Below are 14,715 nucleotides of genomic sequence, written 5' to 3'. Positions count from 1 at the left end.
ACTGCCGCCGTTCTGAAATGGCTATGAACATGTTAGCATCAGCAAGCGATAAGCAGTGCTTCTGTATATACAAACTGTTGGAAGTGATTTTAAAAGGCACCTTTTACCTAGACAAGTTTCCCAGACCTAGAGACAGGTTATCTGGAGGCAACTGGCTGTCTGCTCTGACTCCACAGCCACGGTTGAGAGATGCCAACTATTATTCCTTTTTTCCTAGATGAATTACTTACCTGGAAAGATTCCTGATGCTTCTTTCCCTTTCAATCTTCATGATAGTTGATGATCTTGGAATTTTCATCTGTCAGAGTCAATGCAGCCCAATGTCACATCCATATTGATGAAGCAACCAGAAGTAAAGAAAAGAGGCGGCTCTCTCTTCTTGTCCCACCCAGCTTGCATCCAGAACCCTTCTTCCTTCTGCCCCCTTTCCTCTTTGGGCACATAACACCATCCAGCTCAGTCTGTCTGGCGCTGGGGGCAAATCCTCAGGGCAAGTAGGCAGGCGAGACTTCCTTTGTTTCTCCAGCCTGCCCGCAACAAGCAGGGTAAGGCCTTTGTTTACAAACTACCCAACCTGCACGGAGATCTGATCTAGGCACCAGGAGGGACAGCAGCGGGGTGAGTTTGTGACCTGACCGGCGGCGGCGGAAGCAGCCCTGGACAGGGAACTCTGAAGTTCCTCATCCCCCACCCTATACTCCCTGGGCTCCCTGCAGGGGCTCTACACCCTGCATACTGCCTCTCTCTTCTTGTCCCACCCAGCTTGCATCCAGAACCCTTCTTCCTTCTGCCCCCTTTCCTCTTTGGGCACATAACACCATCCAGCTCAGTCTGTCTGGCGCTGGGGGCAAATCCTCAGGGCAAGTAGGCAGGCGAGACTTCCTTTGTTTCTCCAGCCTGCCCGCACCAAGCTGGGTAAGGCCTTTGTTTACAAACTACCCAACCTGCACGGAGATCTGATCTAGGCACCAGGAGGGACAGCAGCGGGGTGAGTTTGTGACCTGACTGGCGGCGGCGGAAGCAGCCCTGGACAGGGAACTCTGAAGTTCCTCATCCCCCACCCTATACTCCCTGGGCTCCCTGCAGGGGCTCTACACCCTGCATACTGCCTCTCTCTTCTTGTCCCACCCAGCTTGCATCCAGAACCCTTCTTCCTTCTGCCCCCTTTCCTCTTTGGGCACATAACACCATCCAGCTCAGTCTGTCTGGCGCTGGGGGCAAATCCTCAGGGCAAGTAGGCAGGCGAGACTTCCTTTGGTTCACTGGCCTGCCTGCACCAAGCAAGGTAAGGCCTTTGTTTACTAACTACCCAACCTGCACGGAGATCTTGGCACCAGGAGAGCCATCAGTGGGAGAGCTAATCTGGGTACCAGGAGAGCCGTCTTTGGGCACGGAGATCTGATATTGGTACCAGGAGAGACATCACTGGAGCACCAGGAGAGCTATCACTGCAGGATGCCATCACTGGGAAAGTACATCAGCAGGCAAGGAGACCTGATCCGGTAAAAGAAGATCCATAGGGGAGCATTTGGAGAAAGAGATGGGCAGGCGCCAATGCAAGAATTCACCCAACAATCTGAAAAACTATATGAAACCACCAGAACCCAGCGACCTCACAACAGGAGGACATGAACACCTTAATCATGAAGAAGTAGATAAAATCGACTTTATGAAAGTGATTGACGCCCTTAAACAGCATGTAAAAAATGCCCTTATAGAAATGGATGAGAAGTATAACAGAAAGTTTGAAGAACTGAGTAAATCAGTGAATGATACCCTAGGAAACCAAGGAAAAACAATCAAACAAATAATGGAAACAGTTCAAGACTTAAAAACTGAAATGGAGGCAAAGAAGAAAACACAAACAGAAGGCCAGCTGGACAGGGAAAAACTAGGTAAAGGAATAGAGACTACAGAAGCAAGCATAACCAACAGAATACAAGAGATAGAAGAAAGAATCTCAGATTCTGAAGATACCATAGAGAAAATAAACACGCTGATCAAAGAAAACAGCAAGGCCAACAAATTCTCATCACAAAACATTCAGGAAATATGGGACACAATAAAAAGACCAAACCTAAGAATAATAGGAATAGAAGAAGGAGAAGAAGCGCAGCTCAACGGTCCAGAAAATATATTTAATAAAATTATAGAAGAAAACTTTCCCAACCTAAAGAAAGATATACCTATGAAGGTTCAAGAAGCATACAGAACACCGAATAGGCTGGATCAAAAAAAAACATCCTCTCGCCATATAATAATCAAAACACAAAGCATACAGAATGAAGAAAGAATACTAAGAGCAGCAAAGGAAAAAGGCCAAGTTACTTATAAAGGTAAACCTATCAGACTTACACCTGACTTCTCTATGGAAACCATGAAAGCCAGAAGGTCCTGGATAGATGTACTGCAGAAACTAAGAGACCATGGATGCAAGCCCAGACTACTATACCCAGCCAAGCTTTCGTTCACTATAAATGGAGAAAACAAAATTTTCCAGGATAAAAACAAATTTAAACAATACGTAGCCACAAATCCAGCCTTACAGAAAGTAATAGAAGGAAAATCACTAATCAAGGAGTCCAACAATGACCACAGTAACTCAGACATCTAGAGACCCTTTACCAGCACATCTCAAAGAAGGGAAACACACAAAATCTACTACTAAAAAAAATGACCGGAGTTAACAACCACTGGTCATTAATATCACTTAATGTCAATGGACTCAACTCACCTATAAAAAGGCACAGACTAAGAGATTGGATACGAAAACAGGATCCAACATTCTGCTGTTTACAAGAAACACACCTCAACCACAAAGACAGGCACCTACTCAGAGTAAAGGGCTGGGATAAGGCTTATCAAGTAAATGGACCTAGGAAACAAGCAGGTGTGGCCATACTAATTTCTAACAAAGTTGACTTCAAACTTAAATCAATCAGAAGAGATGGAGAGGGACATTTTATACTCATAACAGGAACAATTCATCAGGATGAAATCTCAATCCTGAATATCTATGCCCCTAATATAAAAGCACCCACGTACGTAAAAGAAACATTGTTAAAACTCAAGGCAGCCATCAAACCGCACACATTAATAGTAGGAGACTTTAATACTCCTCTCTCACCAATGGACAGGTCAATTAGACAGAAACCTAACAGAGAAATAAGAGAATTAATGGAGGTAATGAATCAAATGGACTTAACAGACATCTATAGAATATTCCACCCAAATAGGAAAGAATATACCTTCTTCTCTGCAGCTCATGGAACCTTCTCAAAAATCGACCACATACTCAGTAACAAAGCAAACATTCACAGTTACAAAAAAATATTAATAACCACCTGTATCTTATCAGATCATCATGGATTAAAGCTAGAATTCAGCAACAATGCTACCCCCAGAAAGCCTACAAACTCATGGAAAATGAATAGTCAACTACTGAACCATACCTGGATTAAGGAAGGAATAAAGAAAGAAATTAAAGTCTTCCTTGAAGACAATGAAAATAAAGAAACAACATACTCAAACCTATGGGACACTATGAAAGCAGTCCTGAGAGGAAAGTTCATAGCACTAACTGCCCACTTAAAGAAAACAGAGAAAGCACACATTGGAGACTTAACAGCCCACCTGAAAGCTCTAGAAAAAAAAAGAAGCAGACTCACCTAGAAGGGGTAGAAGACTGGAAATTATCAAACTGAGGGCTGAAATCAACAAAATAGAGACACAGAAAACAATTGAAAGAATCAATAAATCAAAAAGCTGGTTCCTGGAGAAAATCAACAAGATTGATAAACCCCTATCCAAACTAATCAAATGGCAGAGAGAGAATTTGCAAATTAATAAGATCAGAAATGAAAAGGGAGACATAACCACAGACACAGAGGAAATTCAGAGAATCATTAGATCTTACTAAAAAGCCTGTATGCCACAAAACTGGAAAATGTAAAAGAAATGGACACTTTTTTAGATAAATACCATATACCAAAGTTAAACCAGGACCAGCTGAACAATCTAAATAGACCTGTTAGTCGTGAAGAATTAGAAGCGGTTATCAAAAACCTCCCTTCCAAAAAAAGTCCAGGACCAGATGGTTTCAATGCGGAATTCTACCAGAACTTCCAAGAAGACCTAATACCTATACTCCTTAAGGTATTTCACAATATAGAAACAGAAGAGTCATTGCCAAATTCCTTTTATGAAGCTACAGTAACTCTGATACCAAAACCACACAAAGACCCAACAAGAAAGAAAATTAAAGGCCCATCTCACTCATGAACATCGACGCAAAAATCCTCAACAAAATTCTGGCAAACCGAATCAAAGAACACATTAGAAAAATTATCCAGGGCTGGAGAGATGGCTCAGAGGTTAAGAGCACTGACTGCTCTTCTTGAGGTCCTGAGTTCAATTCCCAGCAACCACATGGTGGCTCACAACCATCTGTAATGAGATCTGGTATCTTCTTCTGGCATACATGGAGGCTGAACACTGTGTACATAATAAATAAATAAATCTTTAAAAAAAAAAAGAAAAGAAAAATTATCCATTATGATCAAGTAGGCTTCATACCAGAGATGCAGGGCTGGTTTAACATACGCAAATCTATCAATGTAATCCATCATATAAATAAACTGAAAGAAAAAAACCATATGATCGTTTCATTAGACGCTGAAAAAGCATTTGACAAAATTCAACATCCCTTTATGATAAAAGTCTTGGAGAGATTAGGGATACAAGGGTCATACCTAAATTTAATTAAAGCTATATACAGCAAGCCGACAGCTAATATCAAATTAAATGGAGAGAAACTTAAAACCATCCCACTAAAATCAGGAACACGCCAAGGCTGTCCACTCTCTCCATACCTCTTCAATATAGTTCTCGAAGTTTTAGCAATAGCAATAAGACAACATAAGGGGATAAAGGGGATTCAAATTGGAAAGGAAGAAGTTAAACTTGCATTATTTGCAGATGATATGATAGTGTACATGAGCGACCCCAAAAACTCCACCAAAGAACTCCTACAGCTGATAAACGCCTTTAGTAATGTGGCAGGATACAAGATCAACTCCAAAAAATCAGTCGCCCTCTTATACACAAAGGATATGGAAGCAGAGAGGGAAATAAGAGAATCATCACCTTTCACGATAGCCACAAAAAGCATAAAATATCTTGGGGTAACTCTAACCAAGAAAGTGAAAGATCTATTTGACAAGAACTTTAAGGCATTGAAGAAAGAAATTGAAGAGGATACCAGAAAATGGAAGGATCTCCCTTGCTCCTGGATTGGGAGGATCAACATAGTAAAAATGGCAATTCTACCAAGGGCAATTTATAGATTCAATGCAATCCCCATTAAAATCCCATCAAAATTCTTCACAGATCTTGAAAGGACAATAATCAACTTTATATGGAGAAACAAAAAACCCAGGATAGCCAAAACAATCTTATATAATAAAGGAACTTCTGGAGGCATTACCATCCCTGACTTCAAACTCTATTACAGAGCTACAGTAATGAAAACAGCGTGGTACTGGCATAAAAACAGAGCAGTCGACCAATGGAATCGTATAGAAGACCCGGATTTTAACCCACAAACCTATGAACAACTAATTTTCGATAAAGGAGCTAAAGTATACAATGGAAGAAAGAAAGCATCTTCAACAAATGGTGCTGGCACAATTGGATGTCAACCTGTAGAAGAATGAAAATAGACCCATATCTATCACCATGCACAAAACTCAAGTCCAAATGGATCAAAGACCTCAATATCAATCTGAACACACTGAACCTGATAGAAGAGAAAATGGGAAGTACCCTACAACATATGGGCACAGGAGATCGCTTCCTATGTATAACCCCAGCAGCACAGACATTAAGGGCAACATTGAATAAATGGGACCTCCTGAAACTGAGAAGCTTCTGTAAAGCAAAGGACACTGTCATTAAGACAAAAAGGCAGCCTACTGACTGGGAGAAGATCTTCACCAACCCCGCTACAGACAAAGGTCTGATCTCCAAAATATATAAAGAACTCAAGAAACTAGACTTTAAAAGGATAATTAACCCAATTAAAAAATGGGGCACTGAACTGAACAGAGAATTCTCATCAGAAGAAGTTAAAATGGCCAAAAGATACTTAAGGTCATGCTCAACCTCCTTAGCGATCAGAGAAATGCAAATCAAAACAACTTTGAGATATCATCTTACACCTGTCAGAATGGCTAAAATCAAAAACACCAAGGATAGCCTTTGCTGGAGAGGTTGTGGAGAAAGGGGTACCCTCATCCATTGCTGGTGGGACTGTAAACTTGTGCAACCACTTTGGAAATCAGTGTGGCGGTTTCTCAGAAAAATTGGGATCAACCTACCCCTGGACCCAGCAATAGCACTCTTGGGAATATACCCAAGAGATGCCCGATCATATGACAAAAGCATTTGTCCAACTATGTTCATAGCAGCATTATTTGTAATAGCCAGAACCTGGAAGCAACCTAGATGCCCTTCAATAGAAGAATGGATGAAGAAAGTGTGGAATATATATACATTAGAGTACTACTCTGCGGTAAAACAATGACTTCTCGAATTTTGCATGCAAATGGATGGAAATAGAAAATACGATCCTGAGTGAGGTAACCCAGACCCAAAAAGAAGATCATGGGATGTACTCACTCATAATTGGTTTCTAGCCATGGATAGGGGCCACTGAGTCTATAATTTGTGATCCTAAAGAAGCTAAACAAGAGGGTAAACCCAAGGAAAAACATATAGATATCCTCCCAGCTATGGGAAATAGACAAGATTGATGGGCAAAAAATGGGAATCTTGGGAGGTGGGGTGGGATGGGGATGAGGGGAGATGGGGAGAGAAAAGTGTGAAGGAGAGGATGAGGGGAACTGGGGGAATCGGGGTGATTGGGGGTAAAGGAAGGTTGGATGGGGGAGCAGGGAAACTCATACCTTAGTTAAGGGAGCCACCTAAGGGTTGGCAAGAGACTTGAACCTGGAATGGCTACCAGAAGCCCAGGGCAATGTCCCCAGTTAGTTCATTGGGGCACCTGAGGATAGGGAACCTGAAATGAACCAATCCTATAATCATACTGATGAATATCTTGCATATCCCCATAGAACCTTCATCTAGCGATGGATGGAGATAGAGACAGAGACCCACACTGGAGCACCGGACTGAGCTCCCAAGGTTATAATGAGGAGCAGAAGGAGAGAGAACATGAACAAGGAAGTCAGGACCATTAGGGGTGCACCCAACCACTGAGACAGGGGGGTCGATCTATTGGGAGCTCACCAAGGCCAGCTGGACTGCTACTGAAAAACATGGGATAAAACCAGACTCTCTGAATGTGGTGGACAACGAGAGCTGACGAGAGGCCAAGGAGAATGGCACAGGAACTTTCATCTGGCGATGGATCGAGAGAGAGACAGAGACCCAATTTGGATCAACCGTCTGAGCTCTTAAGGTCCAAATGAGGAGCAGAAGGAGGGAGAACATGAGCAAGGAAATCAGGACCACGAGGCGTGCACCCACCCACTGTGACAGTGGAACTGATTTATTGGGAGCTCTCCAAGGCCAGCTGGACTGGGACTGAATAAGCATGGGTTGAAACTGGACTCTCTGAACAAGGCAGACAATGAAGGCTGATGAGAAGCCAAGGACAATGGCACTAGGTTTCGATCCTATTACATGAACTGGCTTTGTGGGAGCGTAGCCTGTTTGGATGCTCACCTTCCTGGACCTAGATAGAAGTGGGAGGACCTTGGTCTTCCTGTAGAGCAGGGAATTTGGACTGCTCTTCAGTATCGAGAGGGAGGGGGAGTGGACTAGGGGGAGGAGAAGTGGAGTGGGAATAGGAGGAGGGGAGCGGGGGGAGGGGGCAATATGTGGGAGGAGGGGGAGGGAAATGGGAAACGGGGAGCAGTTGGAAATTTTAAGTAAAAAAGAATAAAAAAAAAAAGAAAAAAGAAAAGAGGCGACCTGTCCAAGATTACCCAAGAGTTTGTATACAAAGTAGGCTAATTCATGAAACCAGTTAGACTACAGATATAATGGGTCATCTCTCCAAATGGATCTGAGAGGAGGATCACAAAAGGTATTCCATCAAGAAGTCTGTAGCTGGGTTTGGGAATCCTTCAGTTGACAAAGATAGCTTTTCAGAGTTATTGGAACTACTCATTCACTCATGTATGCATTCAAAATATTATTATATGCCTACTGTGTGCTGAATAATATGTATCTTCAAGTACGTGATGAATTGAGCAGGCATAAATCAAGAAAACAAACTAGAAGAAAGTAGAGATGTGATACATGATGATACATGTGATGCATGATGTGATACAATATTAAATGCATTGAATATATAATTGTGTATAATGAAATAACAATACCAAATAAATCCATAGTATAGCATATGAAAATTATTATTTTAGCCTGCTCAGGTTGGCATAATAGCATACTGTAGAGTCAGTTAAATAACAGAAAACTATTTTTTGCATGTATGGAGGTTGGACATCTAATATCAATCAGAGTACCACCATCATTGTGTTCTATAGGCGAATGGCAGAGATGTTAGAGGAGTAGAAAGAGTAGGAAGGCAGAAGAAAGGAAGAAGGGAGCATATATGAGCTCAAATTCTCTAAGTCTTTGTCTTTTCTTATCATTTAGAAGACTATTTCTTTCGTTTCACCTTCAAACACTACCACTCTGAGTGACACTCAGGTGTCAGATAGTAAGCATAAGTTTGGGAGGTAAATATGCATAATAGATATGCTATAAAATGAAATTATACGATTAAAGTACAGTGTGTACTTGTGTCAAATGCACAAAAGTATATACAATGCAAAAAATTATACACAGTAAATACACAAGATGAAAACCTTAAAAAGAAAATAACAACTAAGAACGAAAAAAGAAAGACAAGGGTTCTTGTAGGAATTAACTGAAGTCAACATGTTCTTCAGTTCTAAAAAAAAAAAAAAAACAAAAACAAAACATAGACTCAGAAAAGAGAATAATGCCAGAAGATCCAAAGAAAATATGAATATAGATGAAGAAATAAAGAGAGAGGCATCAAAATACAATGACCGAGCTCATGGGCTAGAGGTTAAGGCTGAATTTAATCATTAACCAGGTAAAGGTATGGCCAAACCATTCCATTTATCAGAGCAATAGTAAAGTAGGAAGAATGGATATAGCTCATTTGTGAGTAGTTGTGAAATTTGCATGATTTATGTAAAATTCAGCCTGTATGTAACATTATAAATAATAAGGGTTATGGTTATTGTGGTATGAATACTATTCCATCCACACTTTCTTTGATCTCTTTGTACCTTCAGCCAAACACTCCAAGGTCACTGGCCTGATCTAAACCTTCAGTTCCCTGAATGACCCTTACCCATTTATTTAACCCCCTGCCTCTATTTTCTCATCTATAGTTAGGCATGATTTCAAGTACATGCTTCACAAAGCCACTATGAGCACTTGGAAACTTGAACATGCAATGTGCTTTAAAGGGTGTTGTGATTCTAGCAAGTCTGGAGTAACACCTATTATTACTTCTATGGATCTTTGCAACAGCCTTGAGCCTCCTCATCCGTTTCTTACCTTTCCTTCTTGGTCACTTTTCAAGGCACTAGAACAATAATTCCAGAAAGTATATAACATTCCTTCATTCCCTGCTGGAAACCCTGAAATTGACTTGCATTTCATTCTGAATGAGGAATGTATTTACATTGTCCTGGAGCTCCTCACTTCTCTGACCTCATTTCTCATTAGCTTGGTCTTACTTGTCTGCTCTTGTGCTGAGACCTGTTCTCTGTTTTGATATGTGTTTTGGTATCTCTGTATTTTCATACATTTCTTGTGTTGACTGCGTCCTTATTTATACCCAGGTATATTCATGACCTACAGCCTCATTCTGTTTAGGTCTCTACTTAAACATAATGCTAGCAGTGAGACCAGCCCTGGACAACTAACCCAAGCACTAAATAACATCAAAGTTTATCCTGTCACCCTGGCCTTTCTTTGCTTTTTTTCAAATTATTTAAATTATATGTAGGTGTTTGTGCTTGAATGTATGTATATGTACCATATATGTGTAGGAGCCTATAGAGCTCAGGAAGGGCATTAGATCCCCTGGAACTAAAGTTACAAGCATTTGTGAGATAACATATGCATAGGCTGAGCACTGAACTTGTGTCTTCGGCAACAGAAATAAATGCTCTTAACCCCATCTCTTCAGTCTTCCTTCTTTGTGGCCTTATTATCTTAAGCATTATGTATTTAAGCTGAACACTGTCCACTGCCAAATGCCTTAACTAATATAAGCTCCATGAGGGTAAAATTATGATTAGGTTGTCACTGTGTCTTTGGCAAGAATTATGTTGGTTACATAATAGAAGTCTGGTAAATACTAGTTTCATGAACAATGAATACTGTTTGGACTGAGATAGTGCTCCTTTTAAGTGACCAGCACCCACAGGAGTGAAAGGAACAGAAATAGTAGGATTGCTTGCTGCCTGGAATCCCCAGTGAAGTAGTCATGTGCTCAGAGCTCCTGTCTGCCAGATTAGTGTCTTCTCTAGACCATCCTGGAAAATCTATCAGGGTCATTCACAGAGGCAGAGGGCAAGTAATCTGCATTGTTTAGCAATTTAAGTTTTACCTTAATGACCCAGTAAATCACAGTGAAAATTTGAATGCCTCCATAATATGGTGATTCTGAGAAACTGCTGACTCCAGCAGCCTCTGGAGGGATGTTATTACTGATTAACTTAAGATGGGCCCTCTGCAGGCACTTTTATGCTCCACTTAGGTCAGGGTGCCACAGAAGATGTATATTTTTCCTCTTTCATACAGTAGACTATAATTCACTCACAGGCAAGGCAGTATCTCTCGTTCTCTCTCTCTCTCTCTCTCTCTCTCTCTCTCTCTCTCTCTCTCTCTCTCTCTCTTTCTCTGTGTGTGTGTGTGTGTGTGTTTTATGGCATTATTTTAATGAGAAGAAATGGATTTTTAATATTCTTATCAAATATTAAAACAAATTGGATTCTCACAGGTTTTGTTCACCTTCTCATTTTTACTACAAAACTCTGCCAAATTTCATACTGAATTTGTGACTAATTCCCAAACTGTCCCTGGGCAACTATCTTTAGGAATAGGCAACAAGAGTGGACATCTTGGCTCACATGTATTTTAAAGTCGCTGCTGTATTATAGGCACATTAAAAAATGTATAGCTTAAAAGAACATTCAACCACCTTTACTATTCAGCATACAGCTCCCAGCTCTGACACAATATGGGTCTGAGATTCCATTCTTGCATGTATTCAAGCCTCAGGGAAATACTTCTGCACATGTCTTGCTCTGTGTTCTTGCAATGAAAAGGTCAGAGCATCTGAAGGCCAGGAAGACTTGCAGGTGTGTCACTGCCAGGGTCAGAGACAGATGCTAAAGGATTATAGCAGCAGAGCCTGCAGCAGCAAAGAAGACAACTGAGTGTGTGTGACCTTTGCTCTCTGTCTTCTCTGGAGGAGAACTTCAAAACTTGTGCCCCACTCTGTGTGGCAAACATGCCTTTACTTGTGTATTTTTGTCTTCCATTTCACAGTCCCAGAGTTTGAGAGGTGTTTGCATTGGTTGTACTGCTTTGCTAAGGCACATTTTCCTTTCCAGAACTATTTATGTGGCTTTATGTGCTCTAAACATGGGCACATAGGAAGCATTGGCAATGTATTAGGTTAGATACTACATGGCAGAATAATAAACATTATTTGTTAAAAAGTTGGAAACTTGAATTAGGTTTGCATAAATCTACAAACAATCCAATAAAATAATTCATCTCTACATGAGAAATTTCAATTTAGTTTTTGGTATCTTGATATGATTAAAGTATAATTGAAATTCTATTATAATCACATTTTTGAGGTTTTAAGTATTAATTTTTAAAGCAAATAATTTTATTCATTTATTATAATTTCTTTAATATACTTTATATGAACATTTATTAAGACCATATAAAGAAAATTCAGTTATGTTTTATGCTTTAATCTTTTAAATAATTTAGAGTGAGTATATTTTGATACTACGACGGAATTAGAAAGGAGAAAATTTAGCATTCTGAAAAAAAACATGCTAAAAAGAACTGAAGCAAAATTTTCCAAGATAGTATCTGTTTAGCACTAGAAATAGCCAATTTGAGTAGACATCACTTGCCAGAAATAGCTTGAAATTATAGACTATTGCACTACAAATTCTTAATGTAAGGAAAATTAAATTAGTCAAAACAGTAAAATCTAAAACAGAAATTCTTCTCACTAAATCACCTGTCTCAATCAGTCAACTTACCTCAATGCATCTTCATCCTAGCCATTAAATCAAGATACAGTAGGAGTGAAATAAAGACCATCAGCATCCATTTATGGCTTTGGTGTGGATTTTGAGTGACAACATTCCTCAGGATTCACAGTAGAAGACTCTTATGCTGTTCTCACCTACATAACTGACCCTAAGTTCATGTCCTTTAATATCTGCCTTTGCATATGTGATTCCAGGGAAACAGCCAGAATGCCACAAGACTGAAAAGTTCAATAAACATGGAAGTACTAAATCAAGTACCTGTTTGTTTGTTTTATTGCTTTTTGTTTGGTTTGGTTTTTTTTTTTTTTTTTTTTTAGACAGGGTTTCTCTGTAGCTTTGAAACCTTTCCTGGAAATAGCTCTTGTAAACCAGGCTGGCCTCGAACTCATAGAGATCTGCCTGCTTCTTCCCACCTAAGTACCTGATTTCTAGTCAATTATTATCCAAAAATAGCAAATTGTCCTGAGTCTTTTCTCTTCAGGTTATTATTTTTTTAATTTTCAATCTCACTTGCATTGAATACATATTTTACACATGACCTTGGCCAAGTGCTTTATATGTTTAATGTTATTTCATGAACACATAAGAAGGAGAGATTTTATACCCTAGGTAGATAAGACAATATTAGACTTTGAACTCAGTCTGACACAGGAGCTCACAAGTAACTTATGCTATTTACATTAATCAAAATTCCTTCAGAGCCATGAGTGGGTGTGTCCACTTCTATTGCTTCTAGATTATTCTTGAGTGAAGAATCAAGATCTTCTGTAATTGTGATAAGCACCATCTACATCTATTCTGTTTCTGATTTGTCTTTACAATTTTTATCTGATTTCTTTTTTCTTTTTATTCTTTTAAAAAAGAAAGCAAAGCTATCTTTTTTCATTATACATTTCAATCCAAGTTCCCACTCCCCTCCTCCCATTCCATCCACATCCCCTCCCCCACATCACCCCCCACCCACCCCTCCAAGAGGAGGCACATTTCTTTGGGGAAGGTCCAAGGTCCTCCATGCTATATCTAGGCTGTGCAAGATATCCATCCAAAGAGAATAGGTTCTCAAAAAGTCAGTATACGCAGTAGGAATAAATCCTGGTGCCACTACCAGTGGCCCCATAGTCTGCCCAAGCCATAGAGATTATATATTATAATCTAAAACAATAAAAGAAATTATTAAAAAGCAACCACAGTATTTTAGACATTAAGCTCAATGGTGGTAGTCACCTTTAATTTCAGCACAAAGGAGGCAGAGGCAGGCAGACTTCTGTCAGTTCAAGACCAGCTTGATCTACAGAGAGAGTTCCAGGACCCCCCCAAGGCTGCATAGAGAAATCTTGTCTCAAAAATCCAAAATAATAATAATAATAATAATAAATGACTAAATAAATATAAACTAAATAGTTATTTTGGAAATTAGTAAATTAAAATGAATACATGGATAAGGTGATAAATGACTCTCAAGATATATTCTCTATTTGGGTGCATACTTGTTACCTTTCTCTGTGCAATTACTTAGCGTCTTCATTGAAGAATCAAGTAGAACATACTTCATTCATTCCACATTTCAATTTTCTCTACAGGAGCAAGCATGGTCTTTCTTACAGCCAGGATTTAATGCAGTACACAGAATAACTGAGGAAGTTCTTCCTGGCCTATCTTGCACTCAGGGTATTAACAAAACACACACATTTAGTTTTCCAATGCTGTTATCCACTTGGCTGAGGGTTAGGGAGATCTGGGCCTACAGGCAGAGTGGTCAACTATTTCCTATGCCCTCTTTCAGTATCACTGGGATCACAGTTACGGACAGATAAAAATCTCTGTGGGTCAAACATCTGATATCAAGTCATACTCCGCTTGTTCTGCATGTGACCTGGAAATCTGAGTCATGGAGAGAAGGAAGAGAAAGCAGAATTTAAACTTCAGGCCCAGGCACTTCTTTTAATGTGTCCTAATCAACAATAATTCTGGAATTCTGATCCCCATTTGATTACTATTTATGTGTCTCAATTGGTTCTGAGCTCTGAGGACAGAAGTAGATGGGTAATTCTGTTTCTTCAGAACTCTCTTATAGGCTTGATGACTCATTCTAGTCAAATCCTACAATTGGGGCTAACCATAAAGCATTTTTTGCTGTCAATATTCCTCGCATTTTACTTCTCCCATTTCTTTTGAATTTTTGTATTCCAGAATTAGGATATTATTTTATTTTACCTTCATAACCTTTTCATCAACACTAAGATTTAAACAGCTTTTTCACTGCGAGGTTATGAATAGTTTATTACCAGTCTTCACGATTTCCAGATATGAAGCATCTTACAAAGAGGGAGATGAAGACCCT

This window comes from Chionomys nivalis, chromosome 6 (assembly GCF_950005125.1).
Source record: "Chionomys nivalis chromosome 6, mChiNiv1.1, whole genome shotgun sequence".
NCBI classification, from domain to species: domain Eukaryota; kingdom Metazoa; phylum Chordata; class Mammalia; order Rodentia; family Cricetidae; genus Chionomys; species Chionomys nivalis.
Note: the sequence above shows the minus strand (reverse complement) of the source record.